The sequence below is a fragment of the Melitaea cinxia genome, chromosome 10 (genome assembly GCF_905220565.1).
Source record: "Melitaea cinxia chromosome 10, ilMelCinx1.1, whole genome shotgun sequence".
NCBI lineage: Eukaryota > Metazoa > Arthropoda > Insecta > Lepidoptera > Nymphalidae > Melitaea > Melitaea cinxia.
In genome coordinates this window covers 14,232,341-14,249,638 of record NC_059403.1, presented here as the reverse complement: position 1 = coordinate 14,249,638, position 17,298 = coordinate 14,232,341, and positions in this window count along the sequence as shown.

Here is a 17,298-nt window from a genome sequence, read left to right as displayed (position 1 = left end):
AGGACTAAACTTGAAATTTTCCAAACTTTTCATCTTTGAATAACATCCGTGAAGTGAGTTATTCACAAAATTCTGTTCTAAGAACGTAAAATGGAGGTTTTATGCGAGTCAATATAGAGTATATTGTACGAAATATTGGAAGCTTCTATCTTAAAACTTGTCTAAGAATTTAGCATACTCAGTATTTTAGATGAAAACAAAATAAAACGAATGATTTAAAGGTAAATCGAATTCGCTTCGCTTCAGCCTGTAATATCCCACTGCTGGGAATAGGCCTGTTTCTCCATGTAAGAGAAGGATCAGAGCCTAATCTACAACGCTGCTCCAATGCGGGTTGGCAGATATATGTATTCCCTATTATGAGTAATGATCGCTATCAGATGTGCACGATAATAACCAGGACCGGCGGCATAACGTGCTCTCCGAGGCACGGCGGGGAGATCCACAAGTTATCGTTCTTATGAACTTACACTTTTTTGCAATTTAAGATTTTGCCCTGGCATTAACTCGGCACAAAGGTCCCAAAATATCAACAAAATGTTCTAAAAATGTTCATCTTAACAGAGAAAACAGCCTTACTCTGAGTAGGAAAGAATCCGACGTGCAGAAGAAAAGCAGATTTGTATATTTAGCTCCAACTCTCGTTTTCCCATGTAGTTGTAGTAGTAGTGGAAAAATTGTTTATTTAATTTTCACACAAAAAATCTACTGCTTAGGTCTAAATTAAAGATCTATGTACAACGGGGGTAGTTATCGACCTGTATCAGACGGCCAATGTGAAAAAGTAGAGAGCAGAAAACTACGTATAAATAACTATACGATACCACAACAATACAGAGCAGTATATTACATTTACTACCCATATAAAAGCACAAGAATAATAAAAACATGTTAAACATCACAGTAAATAACAGTATATGAGGACATGAATGTTTTAGTTGGTCATTCTTATGCTAATTTATTTCATGTATGCTATTGGGGGAAGTCCGAACCGCTAAAACCATCTCCGACTAAATATGCTGCTATGCGGTATGTTAGTTAATAAGTATTGAGTCGTAAAGTTACAAAGAAAAATAAATCATATATGTACTCGATGGAGTTTCTGGATGAATCACAAGTAGTTACAGAAGTGTGTATGTGTGCAGCAAGCTGTGGAAGACAGCATAAAATACTGGGATAGAACTCTTTTAAGCATACACAGAAGGCCTGTATGTGTGAGTGTGTGTGTGTGTGTATTTTTTTTAAAGTTCTGTTTTATTTTTAATACAAGATTTGTTATATTTTAAAACTCAATAATGTGTTTATGAATACATTTTTGATAGATATAAAATTCTAAGTAATTTTAAACATTTATGAATATGGCTTAGGAAAAAATGTAGGCATTTTAATGTATTTCTCGAGTTTATGAAAGTGAAGGGAAGGGTAATATATCAAAAGTATGCATTAATCTTACTTTGTGAGAAGAAGCATCCCATATTCACGAAATGTACAAACGAAGGTACCGAAATAATATATATAGGACACGTATACCTAATAATGGTTGCGGGCATCAAAAATCAGGGCTAATATAATTGGATTTTTATGTGAAAATTTATTTATAAATCAATTCTGTTATTATTTTTATTGTATAATATTTTAAGTCAATCTCTGTAAATAAAACATTTCTATTTCATCTCTTCTCTCTTATTTTGCTTATCAACTTCATAGTTTTTTTTTTTAATTATTATTTATAATAATCAAAGAAGTAGGAATGGTATAAATATACAATATGATAATTATAAAAACGAGTGGAGACAGGCACATACTTAAAAAGTAACGATTTCATACAGATATATTTATATATCCAACAGCCATGGAAAGCAATGGGATAAGAAGCATTTGATATTTGTATTAATTCGACAACAGATCAACAATTACATTACATTTATGTTGTTTTCCGGTATCTAAATATATAGAAATCTGTGAATCCGAAGCGGAGCTGTCTGGCAAATTAATCTCAAACTCTTTGCCTATAATTTTTTTTTCTTTTCCATTATACTGACCAAAGATGAATTTAATAAAGTTTGAGTATGTATCCAATAACAGTCAGCGTAACCGAGTATTAGATATATTAATGTTTACTAATCCGCTCTTATATTGTGATATTAAGTACCAACAATTATACCTTACAACTATTTAATGTTATATTGTAGAAGCTTTATAAATATTCTTAAATGTAAAAAATGGCACAACGATCACAGCACTGGTTTGTGACTGTTGCGCTGGCAGTTGCGGATTCGATCCCCGCACATGACAAATATTTGTGTCGGCCATACAGATTTTTGCCGTGGTCCGGGTGTTTGTGCAGTCCTTGGGGGTCTCCCAACTGTGTCCCGGTTGTTATCATGTACACCTGATAGCGATCGTTACTCATAGTAGGGAATCTATCCGACAACCCGCATTGGAGCAGCGTGGTGGATTAAGCTCTGATCCTTCTCCTACATGGGGATAGAGGCCTATCTACGCCCAGCAGTGGGATATTACAGGCTGAAGCGTAAAAAAACCACACAGGCCAAATTAGGGTTCAGAAACATAATTTTTTAAATATAATAATGGTAAATATACTTTACGGCATTTTTCGTATACTATTAAGGTATCGGTATTTAAATATAAATGAATACATGATTACTAAGTTCGCTAAGCATACACGTCAAAGTGAAAAAAAAAAATGCATCACAGCTCACAGAAAATGGCTTTTTCCCACTTTATCACAATTCATCATTCGTTCACGCCCGAACATTTCCGCCTCAGAATAACGATAAGTGGCTCTGTCATAAAGACCACTGGACCAATCAGAACGATTTATTCCGGTTCGTTCGTTCGATCGATATTTAAGGCCGCTGCATACGTGACGTCCACGGGACGGCGTTAGAACGTGGACGGGAAGGGGTTGGAACGTAGTGAGTACACACTGACGAGGATTTTAATGCATACGTATTGTGACAGTAACTCATTATATATTATTAGGTAAATGCACGTGCTTCCTTCCTTACTTTAGCTCTCTGGAGCGAACGGAGCGATTGTGGATACCCCGCATGCACAATCGCTGCAGCACAGCACAGACGTGCATGTCCCGTCCGCGCTTCCGTGACGTATGCTCTTTCGCTTATATTTTCCATGAAACTATATTTTCAAAACTTCACGTCCCGTTCCGTCTGGACAAAAACACGTTACGAATGCAATAGCCTTTAAACGGAGACTAAATACGCTTACGTTCTGTCGAAAAGATTGATTTCTACATTAGCGTACTCTTATTGATTTATATCGGAATTGTAGATTCCATTCATTTATTAAATATCATACAAATTAAAAAGGTTTATTCTTTTAATATTCTTTTTATTATAACAAAGTAAATATTCATCTTTTAAATAAATATTAAGTATGACTTCTGAACGGCAAAAATATTTTTTACATTGAAGTAAATGTTGAATGTCATCCTTTTTAAGATTAATAGAGATGTCTGAATAAGAACGGCTAAAAGGCTTTTCTCTGCAAAACGTTGTCTGGAAAGTTTTTACTGTATTCGTCAAGATATTGCCGAATTTCGTATAAAACTAAATGTTGTACCTACTTAATACTTATTTTTAGCTTGTTTTATTTATTAATTTTATTCTTCACTTTACAGTTTTACACCAAAATAGAGATATAAAACGAAGTGATCAACGTGATTTTTGCTTTTTAGTATACGTTAATGTACAGTTTGTATTCTTTCATTCTAAAATATTAAGTTAAAAGAGTTAAATTGAAAAGTTTCTAATAAAATATATTCATTTCTATATAAAGATTTAATATAGAGTAAAGGGTAAATGTAAAAAGCACAAAGCTGGGCATCGAGTAAATAAATAAAATTAAAAAAAAAATTAATATCATAAATTAAACACTGAATGATAGAGGATAATATAAATTAAATCAAATAATAAGTAAATATTTAGGAACTATAAATTTTATTTCCTTATTTTAATTTTTTAATTTTAGTAATAAACATTAATGATTATTATATAATAAAAATAAACAAAAGTTAAGATATATTTAATAATCATTTTCAATCACTGTAAAAAATTGGTTTGTGGTAACCAAAATATGACACATGTTTGAGATTTAATTTTATACAAGGATGATCGAAAAAAAAGTTTTGTTACGCTTTTTTTGATCTCGCTCAAACCCTACTCAGTGCGTGTACCGTGCGATAAAGAACCTCGTTCCAATAAAGAAAATATAAAGAAACAGATATGCAAAGGAAATATTACCGCTAGAAAAGCAATATCTTCCAAATAAACTTTGCGTATAGGACACTAGTTTTAATAGATTTTAATAAAAAAATTACGAATTGCTTAAACAGTATTTCATTATAATGATATATTTAATTATAATATGAATATGTTGTAGGATAGTTTAGGTAGGCGAATTTATGAAGAAATACATATCGAAGGAAATAAACACGAGGCAGTGTAGCATTTAAACCAATTTTTTTTTTAGAGAATTTGGATTAGGGACAGGGATACTAGACAGAATGAATATTTATAATATTTTTGAAATGTAACCTCTTTAGAATCGTTGTGAATTGAAACTCGATGAAACGAAAATGCGTTACGATAAAGAAATAAACACATAAATGTAAAGGATTAAGTCGGCGAGAGAACGAGATAGAATACATTACACAGTATTTTATTTATTTTTCTCGTTTCTTTACGTTTGAAGAATGAGATTTTAATTATATATATTATCTAATTTACTAAAAATAAGTGTACTAATTAGTATTAAATTTAAATCTTTTTTTTTTTGTTAGGTCCTATATTAGTTGGTTAGTGATAGATTTTATTGATAATGTTAAAAAAATTGACTCGTTGATAAGCAATATTAACATAACTTTACATTTGTTAACCATTTCATCAAGGATGCATTTGAAACACAGGGGGCATTTGGTAGGGCACAGCAGGAATTTCCTGCTCAAAATATGGAGCAGCCCGACTGGGGTAGTACCTCGACCTTACAGAAGATCACAGCAAAATAATACTGTTTTCAAGCAGTATTGTGTTCCTGTTGGTGAGTAAGGTGACCAGAGCTCCTGGGGGGATTGGGGATTGGGTCGGTAACGCGCTTGCGATGCTTCTGGTATTGCAGGCGTCTATAAGCTACGGTGATCGCTTACCATCAGGTGAGCCGTACGCTTGTTTGCCGACCTAGTGACATAAAAAAAAAAACACAACACTAATATAATTGCCAAAAATTATCGAAGTCGATTTTACAATTGTTTAATGACAGCTTTCTTTAACAAATGTGTTGCTCTTTGTTCGACGCATTAGTCTGCAAAAACTGTCATAGAAAGTACAAAAGAAAAAAATCATTTAAAATTCTTTTCAATTACTTTTTTTCTAAAAATCCGTTAACGAATAATTGTTTCGCAGTTCACTCCATAAGCATTCGCAAAACGTCCAGACGACCCCAATCTAAGATTTACATATTAATTAATCTGTTGGATTTCATTAAAGTTTCTCTGTGCTGTGTGGCTACGGCACTAAAGAATTTAGCCACCCCCTCTCTTCCCGTGGGTGTCGTAAGAGGCGACTAAGGGATAACAAGGTTCCATAACCTTCTTGGGACATAAGAAGCCGACCGATGGCGGGATAACCATCCAACTGCTGGCTTTGAAATACACAGGCCGAAGACGGGCAGCAGCATCTTTGGTGCGACAAAGCCAGTACTGCGGTCACCAACCCGCCTGCCCAGCGTGGTGACTATGGGCAAAACACATGAGTTCACGTTATTTTTGACGTAAACTTGTGGAGGCCTATGTCCAGCAGTGGACTGTATGGGCTGTAATGATGAAAGTTTCTCAGAACTAAGACATATTTTTGTAAAATTTTAGATTGCTTATTCGTTTAATTTCTATTTGTTGCTATATCGGTATCTACTCATCAGTAATAATGGTTACTATTCTTGTTATACTATCATAATAATTAATCTAATACCTTCAACTGATTACCTTGAGGAAATAAGTTGCAATTTTAAGAGCAGTTCGTCTTGGCAAGAGCCTCAATCAAATCCTCTCAAGTAGTGTTGTTGTGAGTAAAGCAGCCAGAGCTCATGGGGACTAAGATCAGCAACGCGTGCCGTATGCTTGTTATTGTTGTATTCTAGAGTTACCCTTGGAATGTAAAAAAAATACTTAAACAGTCTGTATCTGTATGATGATAAAGATGATGATGATATATGTATAGGTAAAACAATCAAAATTTTTATTTATTTATATAGGAGTGTAATTTAATAAGAAGATAAAGATCGTTATCAGATATTCATAATGATAGTAGGGATCAACAGATTTAGTTGCTCTTCCAGACAAGACTAGAAAGAACAAACGCTACACACTTAATGGCCCCCAGCAGGATTACACACATACACACACACACACACATATACACAAACACACACGCACACACACGCACACACACACACATGCACACACTCAATATATACAATACTCAAGTAGCTATAGCCTCCCAGATGACAGACATCTGCCTGTCAAATACAATATAAACAAATATTTTAGAAATACAAATATTTGCTTGAGTTGCAAACTCAAAAAAGGATTCAAATTCTAAACTATCGGCGAACACAGACACAACAGAAAAGTAACCTTGTTATTTCTATAATACTTAATTTTCAAAAGGGTTCGAGATAAACTTTTAAAGCGAACGCAACATTGTAATTTTGCTGCTTTCATAAGTAACGTCTATTATCTGTATTACCGTCTATTACTATGTCATTAGGTTTGAAATTAGCGTTAGTAATTCATGTTACTAAAAAAGATTTTTAGAATAGTTTAACTATGAAATTCTAAGGTTTATCATCATAATTTTCAAACGAGTGTAAATAAAGTACTTAACACGTGCCTAGAATTACAAATAAATGCTAAATTTACTCCGAGACGTAAATAAAATCCCACAGATCTTAATGTCGATACAGTCGTTTAAACTATTTCAGAAAAAAACTGAATTTGCAGTAAGGTTCGGATGAAATCGTTAAAAAGTTTTTAATAGATGTAACGCGAAAGAAAAGTGCTTAATGGAAGTTTTCACTCCAGTTGAACAATGTTTCTCAGTTTTATTTTTTCATTTCTATAGAAAACAAAGCCCCTATTATGGGAGTTCAATTAGAGAAATAAATTTACTCGGTCTAGACCGAAATTGATCTGCTGTGATTGAGCTAGTAGTTTTCTTAACACCTGTGAGGCAGATAATATAATATTTGTTTCTTATGTTAGTGTAGGTCCTTGGGGGCTCCTCACAGCGCCTTGGAGAGCACGTATAACGATTAGGCCCAGTTGTTCTTAAAAACACCTGATAAGAATCGTACTTTTAAAAAAGAAAAAAATGTTTGTATTAACTCTCAAACACGCAGCTGGAGTTTATACTTTAGGATCGATTACCATTATATTTGAAAATATAAAATAACTAGCTGACCCCACAAACTTTATTTTGCCATATATGTTATAAATCCCCTTATTCCCCCACTTACAACTTAGGGGTATTAAAAATAGATGTTGGCCGATTCTCAGACCTACCCGATGTGTACACAAAATTTCATAAAAATCGGTTCAGTCGTTTCAGAGGAGTATGGTAACTAACATTGTGATACGAGAATTTTATATATAAGATATACTATTTTTTTTTTTAATAAAGTTATGTCCACAGGCTTAAAGTGCCCATGCTTTTGTTATTCCGATTTTTAGTTTTATTACTGATCGTTTACTTGTTACACTACTGCAGCTTACATTAAGAGACCTAATTATTCTATCTTAGTATCCCTAATGCAGACGTGAGTCCACCGACCAAAATTATGCTAAACTTAATTGATATCTTACATGCAAAAAGACATAGAATTATATTGCGCCTTACTTTAATTATTGTTGTCACTATTATAATTATTATTATTATCTATGTTTATATATACACTTACTTGCTATCTATAATATATGTACACTTATTGTCTAGTTAACGTATATGTACACTTATGGCCCACTTGGCCTACTTACAATATACACTTAACCTATGGTATTATTAGTAATTTTTTTTTTACTCCTAAGTTTTTTCCTTACATTAAATTACAATTTATTCCTACAAATAAGGTGTGCTACAATTTTAACATTTCGAGCACACCCTCAATGACGGCGGCATCCCTGTGGTGAATCGCCATCCCGAGGCTGTGCTCGAGGATGTCTTTTTCAGAAGTTTCCGCTGCCTTCGCCACAAAGCGACCAATTGCGTCGTCACGGTCGTCGGTGTAATAGACACAGGTGTTGGTGTGCCTAGTCACCGCGACTACAACGTGCGAGACGCTGTCGTGAATCTTGAGCCTCCTTGTCTTCGTCTGGAGGACAATGACGTCCTCATAGGTCTGGCCCTGCGCCTCATGGATAGTTAAGACGCGCGATCCCTCACCGGACCCGTATCCCTGGTCAGTCAGCAATCTCTTCTCCTCTTGCGTAAAGACCAGGTACAAGGTCCGGTCCCTTCCTACAGGAATGCGCGCGCCCGTGAGGCTCTCCACTTGCAAAGATCGGATCTTTGTGCTTGAGCTGTACACGGTCTTGTAAACCTCACTGATGGCAAAGGCGACGTCTTTGGGGTTACGATGCGTGCATGACAACTCACATGAGATGGTTGTTAACAGGGTTGGTCTGAGGTATCGCATTTCGAACAGGTTGTCCCTGTCGATGTACAGCAGCTGATTTATATCTCCAATGAGGACTACCTTCTCTGCTCCCGATAGTCGGGCGGCCATTACTATGGCTCCGAAATGGTTCATGAGGGCTTCGTCCACCGTTAGGCGTTTGATTTTTGAGCCCTCACGGAAACCATTTACCAGCACGGATGCCATAGTGCGCACCTTTTGCTTGGCCTTGTTGCCATAGCGGTGCGCCAGTTTTTCCTTTAGGTCTTTGGCCGCCTCGACTGTGGTCGTAATCACGACCTCCGTGTCCTCATCGAAGTCCCTGACTATGCGAGTTGTCTTACCGCATCCCGGTACACCGTTTATCCACTCCAGCGATGGTAGTCCCCAGGTCACGGACGGTAAACCGGCTTCCCGGTCGCCCGAGATGGTTTTCGCCATCCGCAGCATCCGGTCCCCCAGCATTACTTTCGTGCATCTGACCACTACCACCACCGGGTCCCCTTCAGGTGTGTCGAAGGTTCGAGACTCCTCGTCACTCCCCTCAGACTCGACCGCGCTCACGAAACCTGCTGTGATGTTATATGCAGCCATATACCTACCCGACATCTTGCCCTTGAGTATTTGTCGGGTTTTGCTGTTGTATATGGCTGCTTCGGCTTCCTCGAGTTCCACCTCCAGTAGCCTTTGGTGATCGTACTGGTAGGCCTGCATGATCTTTTTGCAGGTGGCCAGGCTTACCTCGCGGTTTGCCTTTATTATGGCCAGGAACTCGATTAGGGCGTTCTCCGCATGTTGAAACGGTGTGGACGCAGGTCGAAGTCTTGGTGGTTCTACTTGTCCCATATCGGCCCTAGTTCGAGCGGCGAGTGACGCCTCCGGGTGCCTCGGACTGTCGTCTTTGGTGAACCCACTCAGCGCCCCCGATAGTCGCTCTCCCTGTCCAGCCTTTTTATTTTATTTATATTTAAGATATACTATTAAATTAATCAAATTATACCCAATTAATTAAAATAATAAAACTCTTAAATTAAAACATAACTTGACAGTAAATGCTGATATATTATTATAAGTATATCTTACGTAAACAGCTAAAAGCGCTGTAAAACGTCCTTCTCAGCGTCTCTGTTACGCGTAAGCGTCACTGAGCATCAGCGTTAGTTGTTTCAAATGATTTTACTCCCCATACTTTTCATACCACGGACTATCGTTTCTGAAGAAATAACTGTTATAAAGAAGTTCTGCCAAGCCGCAGAGATCAGCGTGGTGCATTAAGCTCCAACTCCTCTCATGTAGAATAGAGGCTTGTACAGTTGTGGAATGTTTACAGGCTTCGTTCAGTTCTGACTGCAATAGAATGCTAACATCGTATATATATTACGCAATTTAAATATCAACGCTTTAAGAGAGAATGAATTAAATAAATTTAACCTTATTTTAGGAATTCTTAAATTCTAATATTAAAACTGACGTTTTATTCGTAACAAAAAATTTTAATTAGAATTTGTTACAGTCAACATAGTTATACAATTAGGTATATAAAGCGCAGACGACTCTTTATGTTGCTAACTGCTAGTAGCACGCGTTAGCTTTGATCCGTAATTTCCATACAAATGCTTAAAAAATCAAAACCTGAACATGCATGTTATATTCACATTTTCAAGCGTTTGCAGCATAAAAAGGAGGAAATGTTGCAATGGAGGGTGCTCAGATTTAACGAGGCCTATGCGAGAGCGACACTTCTAGCCGCTCTCGACGGATTGGGCTGCGAAATGTTTTAATCAATACCCGTTTACGGTTACCTTTATTATCTGTCTGTCACATCGACAGCCTGTATCGATTGAATTTTCAGAAGAAAAGAGTATTTAAATTTTAGTGTTAAGTAATTATTTGCTAAATTTTTTTTTTAAATATGAAATTGAATATTCCTTATTGTTATTATTATTACACTATTTGGCATTCGTGTGGAAGCAAAAAAATATACTTCAGGTACTTTAATCTTAGTAAATTATAACTATACTTTTAAATGGGTACTATTTGTTACTTATATTACTTTTTTATTACCAATATCAAATCTACAATAACTGGTAGTGATTAAGGATGCGTAATGTTAATTTTAAAGGCTTGTAAAATTTATTTTAATGCATATACTTTAATTTTTAATTAAATATAATTAAAAAACGCCAGCAACGCACTCGCTACTCCCTTAATGTTGCAGATGATAGGTGGCAGTAACCATTTAACGTCAGGTAGAACTGCCCAATTATTCGCCTCCCCGTTGTATATTACAAAAGTAAATTAACCTTAGCCATCCACATCTACAAGAGACTTACAATTAAAAATGCTTAATTTAATGGAAGAAATAATAGTCTAGAAAAAAAAACATGTTTTAAAAAATGTTTTAAAAAATCCTATTTTAAGACCACAAGAGAAAATTTCTAATAAGTTAAAATCAAAATCAGTTGCTTTATTCAAATAGGCTTTAAAGCACTTTCAAATCGTCATTTTACAAATTGTGCTGGCGGTTGCGTGTTCGATCCCGTATCATTCTGATATAAAAGTATCTCCATCCCTGTGCGATCAAGAAATCGCCAGGTAAACAATAGAAAAAAGCACAAAAGGTGTAATTCGAGTAGGAGACAATCTTTTATTTTATATTTTCGAACACAATAGATGCGATGTTAATCAGACGCCTGTGTACGGAACTACGGAGTATTCACGTCCCCAACATTCTCTTAACGATTTTTTTCTGAAGCATTTTCTGCTTCCACCAGACGCTTTTACAGTCTACCGGTGAAATTGGATGCATGGTACATCGATGCATCCATTTCGCCTAACTATACGTTCTCGAACCTTTTTTTTCTTAATATTTTATTTTACTGTGAAATTTTTTAAGTATGAATATGTAACCGCTGATACCCACTGTTGTTAATGAACCTTCCATTACAACAAATTCCAAATCTGTTTTGTAATTAATTTCTTATATACGTAGTTAGGATATATTTTTTTATTGTAGATGAATTACATGTGAATCTTTACATATAATGTTTTGTTCGTCTTCTTTTAAAAGATTGGTGTGCTTATATTTATTTCTTTATATTTCTTAAAATTCAGTCCCTGTAATGTGAAATAAAATTATTAAATGAAGGAAATTTAATTGGCCGTCTTTGTCAAAGGGTCTCGCGTAGTGTTGAGGTCAAGAGCGCTGTGTATATTTGAATCAGGACGCCAGAAGTACACGTTGTTACTGCGAACTTTGTGTTAAAAACACGTTGCTGCATTTGATAACAATATAATCGTACCTTTATATATATAAATAAATAATTATAACATACGCTGTCACTAATTGAAGAATAATTTTATATCTAAACTAGCTTCTGCACGCGACTTCGTCCGCGTGGACTCCGCTCCTATTGAACTTTATATAGTCTATGGCCTTCCTCAATAAATGGGGTATAACACTGAAATAATTTTTCAAATCGAAGCCGTAGTTTCTGAGATTAGCGCGTTAAAACAAACAAACTCTTCAGCTATATAATATTAGTATAGATAACGAAAATATAATATATATTGCGTAGAATTTTTCTGTAGGTTATAGACGTTGTAAGCTGTAAAGCTGTAAGCTATGTTATCATACAGTTAAAAAGAAATTACTAATTTCAGTACAAGTGAATTAATGTGAGTAGGCTAGAATATACTCATCTAAAACCATACAATACTAATATTGAGGATTGAGGATATATTGCACATACAGCTTATTGAAATATTATTATTTACTGGCTGTGCCCCGCGGTTTCACACGCGTAAATTTAATAAAAAAATAGTTCATATTCTTCTTCAAATGGGCTCTCTAACACTGAAATAATTTTTTGAAAATGGGACCAGCGAGTCCTGAAATCAGCGCGTTCAAGCAAACAACAACAAAAAAATACTTTTAGGATTTAGCTCGTCATCTTATTGCCTCTACTGGTGACAAGAGGGTTGGTGCATTTTTTGTCCAGAGAATCGCCATAGCGATTCAACGGGGAAATGCTGCCAGCATTCTAGGCAACATTTCACGTGGACATCATTTATACCGCAACGATTTTTTTCCTTAAGTCGTGAATTGTAAAGACATAAAATTTCGAAATTAGTATATGGATGTGTACTTATTGAATCTAAACTGTGTAGAAAATTTATTATATGCTTTAGTACCAGATGAGTGAAATTTGTAGACAAAACATTTTTATTATTATATTTATTTTTATAAAGATATTAAAAATATTTTCCTTTGAAGAATGTAGTGAATTCGTAAAGCGTGTTTCCGTAGTAAAACGTCGGGATAAAATACCGATTGCCTTAAAAACATTTTATCATGAAGCCTTCCTTTGACGTGATTGTAAATGGAAAATATGCACTGAGGAAATAAAAATATTGAAGTAGTTATGCTTGAAAGCATTATGTAAGGATTTCTTTAATCCTTCCATATTATTCATATTTTCATACATATTTTGCTAACTTACTGTAAATTTTTGAGTCTTTGACAACTCAGTTTAAAAAGTTTGTAAATGCATACATATACCTATATTCTGCACTATTTTCTGGTATTTTTCAGGGTATTTTTTTTTTCAATATAAGCGCATTTACAATAGAATAGCAAACTAAGCTTTTTAAATGTTACCCGTAAATCATTCTGTCACAAACAAGTCGTTAAGGTAACTGCCAGAGAGTTTGACATGTAATCAATCAGTTACTGGCTATCTCTCCCACATTCGCATTTATGTAATTATACCTACTTTATTACTTTTAAATTACAAATGACGAAACATTTGTTAGTAAGTCAAATTTATTTTATTAATTTACTAGCTGAGCCCGCGACTTCGTTCGTGTGGAATTTAACAAAAAGTTATTGTTCAGTTCACAGAGTTACCAAATAAATAAATTAAAAAATAAAAGTAGCCCAAGTTACTCCTTATTACATCAGATATCTACCAGTGAAAGTTTCGTCAAAATCAATCCAGCCGTTTCAGAGATTAGCTGGAACAAACAGACAGACAGACAGACAAAAATTTAAAAAAAAAATGTTAATATTGCATTTAGTAAAAAGCGGTTATTTTAGTATTGTAAACAGACACTCCAATTTTATTTATTTGTATAGATGTAATTGTTAATCGATTGCTAACGAATTGTTATTGTAATACTAGTTGTATTTCGTTTCTTGACCCTGGTTATTTCCAAGAAAAGTTATGTTTAAAGCTTTAGATTAAGATACTTAGGGCCTGTTTTATCACTTGTGGATAAAGTTTATCCTGTATTAAACATTCTATTGACGACTCGTTGGCGCAACTCTCACTCACTGGTTTGTGGCTTTTGCGCTGTGGGTTGCGGGTTCGATCTCATGACAAACATTTGTATAGGCCATAGAGGTGTTTGCCGTGGCCTGAGTTTTTGTGTAGTTCTTGTGGGTCTCTCCACCGTGCCTCGGAGAGTACGTTAAGCCGTCATTACCGGTTGTTATCGTGTACACCTAATTGCTTTCCAATGCATAGTAACATGCATTGGAGCAGCGTGGTGGATTAAAGTCTGACCCTTTTCTTACATTACTTTATTACAGGATGATGATTTATTATTTATTTCGTTTTCTGTCTGTTTGTGTTTCTTCGTCTTTTCGTAAATATTTTCTTTTCAATTTTATACAAACCTTGTCCTGATAATAATTATCAGATTTTTTAAATCTAATTTGCTGCAGTCGTACGGTATAGTTATGCGCTTTAATCACTTCAGCCTATCGCAGTCCACTGCTGGACATAGCCTCCACAAGTTCGCGCCAAAAATGGTGTGAACTTATGTGTGTTGTCTATAGTCAGAACGCTGGGCAGGCGGGTTGGTGACCGCATGGCTGTCTTTGTCGCACCAAAGACGCTGCTGCTCGTCTTCGGTCTGTGTATTTCAAAGCCAGCAGTTGGATGGTTATCCCGCCATCGGTCGACTTTTTAAGTTCCAAGATGGTAGTGAAACTGTGTTATCCCTTAGTCGCCTATTACGACACCCACAAGAAGAGAGGGGGTGGCTATATTATTTACTGCCGTAACACGCGCTTTTATACGTAGGTAATATTGATCGATTCATCTCATATTTCTGTACAGCGAGCGTTACGTAATTAGACATTAAACTTACGCATCTAATACTTTAATATCCACAATGAGGCGTTATACTAAAAGTATACGTTATATTATTATATAGTTATACTAAATTCCAGCTACGATGAGATTGAGATTGTTATCATCGTAGAAACTCGTTACGGTATCCTTTGTTATGCTGAAACACAATATTTCATATTATGAAATCAATTCACGGAATGGGGTGAGGGGTAAATTATTCAGCTTTAGCTTATTCCAGTGAAATTATATTCAATTTATATGTGCATTTGACTCATCATGACTCAGGGCTTGAATTACGTGGTTTTGTTTTTAAAATTGTAATAGTAGGTGTCTATGGTGACGGAGATTAGTAACAAAAGTATGATGACCTTGAAATACTTACAGACTGTCATTTTTAACCGACTTGCAAAATCGATTGTATATTTTTTATACATTATGTAAAGTAGTATTCGGTTCATTCTATTAACAAATTTATAAATTCTTGAGTTACGAAACAAAATAATTCTCTCTTTCTTTACATTGCTACGTTATCCATAAGTAGCGTAATTTACGAAATATCACGCTTCGAATTATCGTAGCGAAATAATTAAAAAAAAACCGGTATATACTCGTAGGTAAAACCAAACCCTTTCATAGTGAATTAATTTCAATGTGTATAAAAACTTTTTAACATTAACACTGAAAGCTAGAGTTTACAAAATGAAACAGGTAAATTCTTTAAATTATTTGAATTAGTATCGATATATTTTTAAACCTTAATAGATTTATCGACCAGGGAAGGAAAGAATCGGATAAAACAAAATTACACAAAATTGTAAATATTTTAGAACAACAGTGAAAAGTTAATTACGATTCTTTATTAAATCATTCTCAAAAGAATAAAGCCGGTGCACAAAGAAAGCCTGTTGGAACATATCACAGTTTTATATAATTTTTGTCAAAGAATTTTCATTTCGTGCTAAACCGGTCGGAATTTAATTTCTTCCTCTGATCTTGAACCGTTCTGTGCGAGTCTTCGTCAAAAAATCTTTCGGTTCGACTTAATTTATATTAAGGAAAATTTTTATGATTCGCTTGCGAAAATATTCTTTTTATCTACAGGTGAATCTTATGTAATGTTTAAATATCTGCTTTTAAGATTTTTATTTTTAAACTTTTTCTATATTCCGTTTCATAGAAGGATCGTTGGTACAGGAGCATGATAAACTGTCTGTCTTTTTTATTACTCCTAACCTTTTTTTTATTATTATTATTATTAAATGAAGATCGGCAACTATGTATGAAAAGTATGAAATACTTGTAAATTGATCTCAGCTAAACAGTTAGTCAATACTCTTCATATAAAACGATTTAAATCCGGTTGAAAAAATTAAGTAAAAAAACATCAAATGTTTGCCAGAACTCTAACAAAAGACAACAATCTCATTTCAGCAAGTTAATAAGTGTAGAGTATCTCGATATAGTCCGTAAAACAAAAAATCAATAATTTCATTTATCTTCTTATAAAGCAAACTTTGTTAATTACTCCATAATTTCATCGTCTATAGAAAACACTCTCAAACATTGTGGTAGAAGCTCCTCACTGAAGACTTTATTAGGTTGATGTTGTGCACGATGCAAGATGCGCCCGACGCTGGCAATCGATGTATCCATGGTAACTACGAGTCCTTGCAAAGACGTTTATAGCTCGCCGCCACGGCAAATATTTTCGTTGTGAAATTTATATATGGAGTATTACGTGTATTATAAAATTTCGTGTTTATTTTGTTTGATTAAATTTGCTAAAGTGATCTATTAAGTAGATTTAAAAATATGTTTTGTGCAGATATCACTGGCTATATATATCGTTTTACATGTCACACCACATATCGTTACGCCTTATAAAGTTATCAAAGCAGTACCCATAAACGAGGGCTACATATAGTAAAAGAAAATTCTACGATACCTTAAATTATAAAACTTGTACAGTTTTACCAATAATTGTATAGGTTTATTCCTTTGTTTGCTTTAATAACATGTGGCATTTTAATCATTTAAATTACTCTTTCACCATTCGAATTGCATTGAAGAATATTTTCAAGAAAAAGCACTGGCTAAAAATTAGGTACACTACAAAAAAACAGCTAGGTGACGGTAATTGTAAATATTAACAACGATAAAACTTTGAGAAGGAAAAGGCAACAGACAATTGAAAATCGTATTGGTAATATTTAATGTCGTATCCGTCTCTAGATCTCTCTCTCGTCTCTCGTCGTTTGAAAGAATACAAAATCAGTACATACCGCAGATGTGATACCTACCTTATTCGATTTCTGCAACGACAATTCAGTTTTTTCGCTATGCTGGCGTCGTATTAGCGATCGAACTCACGATGTTACACGGTTTTAGGACCGGAAAGACTAAAAATGTAGACTTTTAAGTTATGTAATCAATAAAACAAAATTAAACG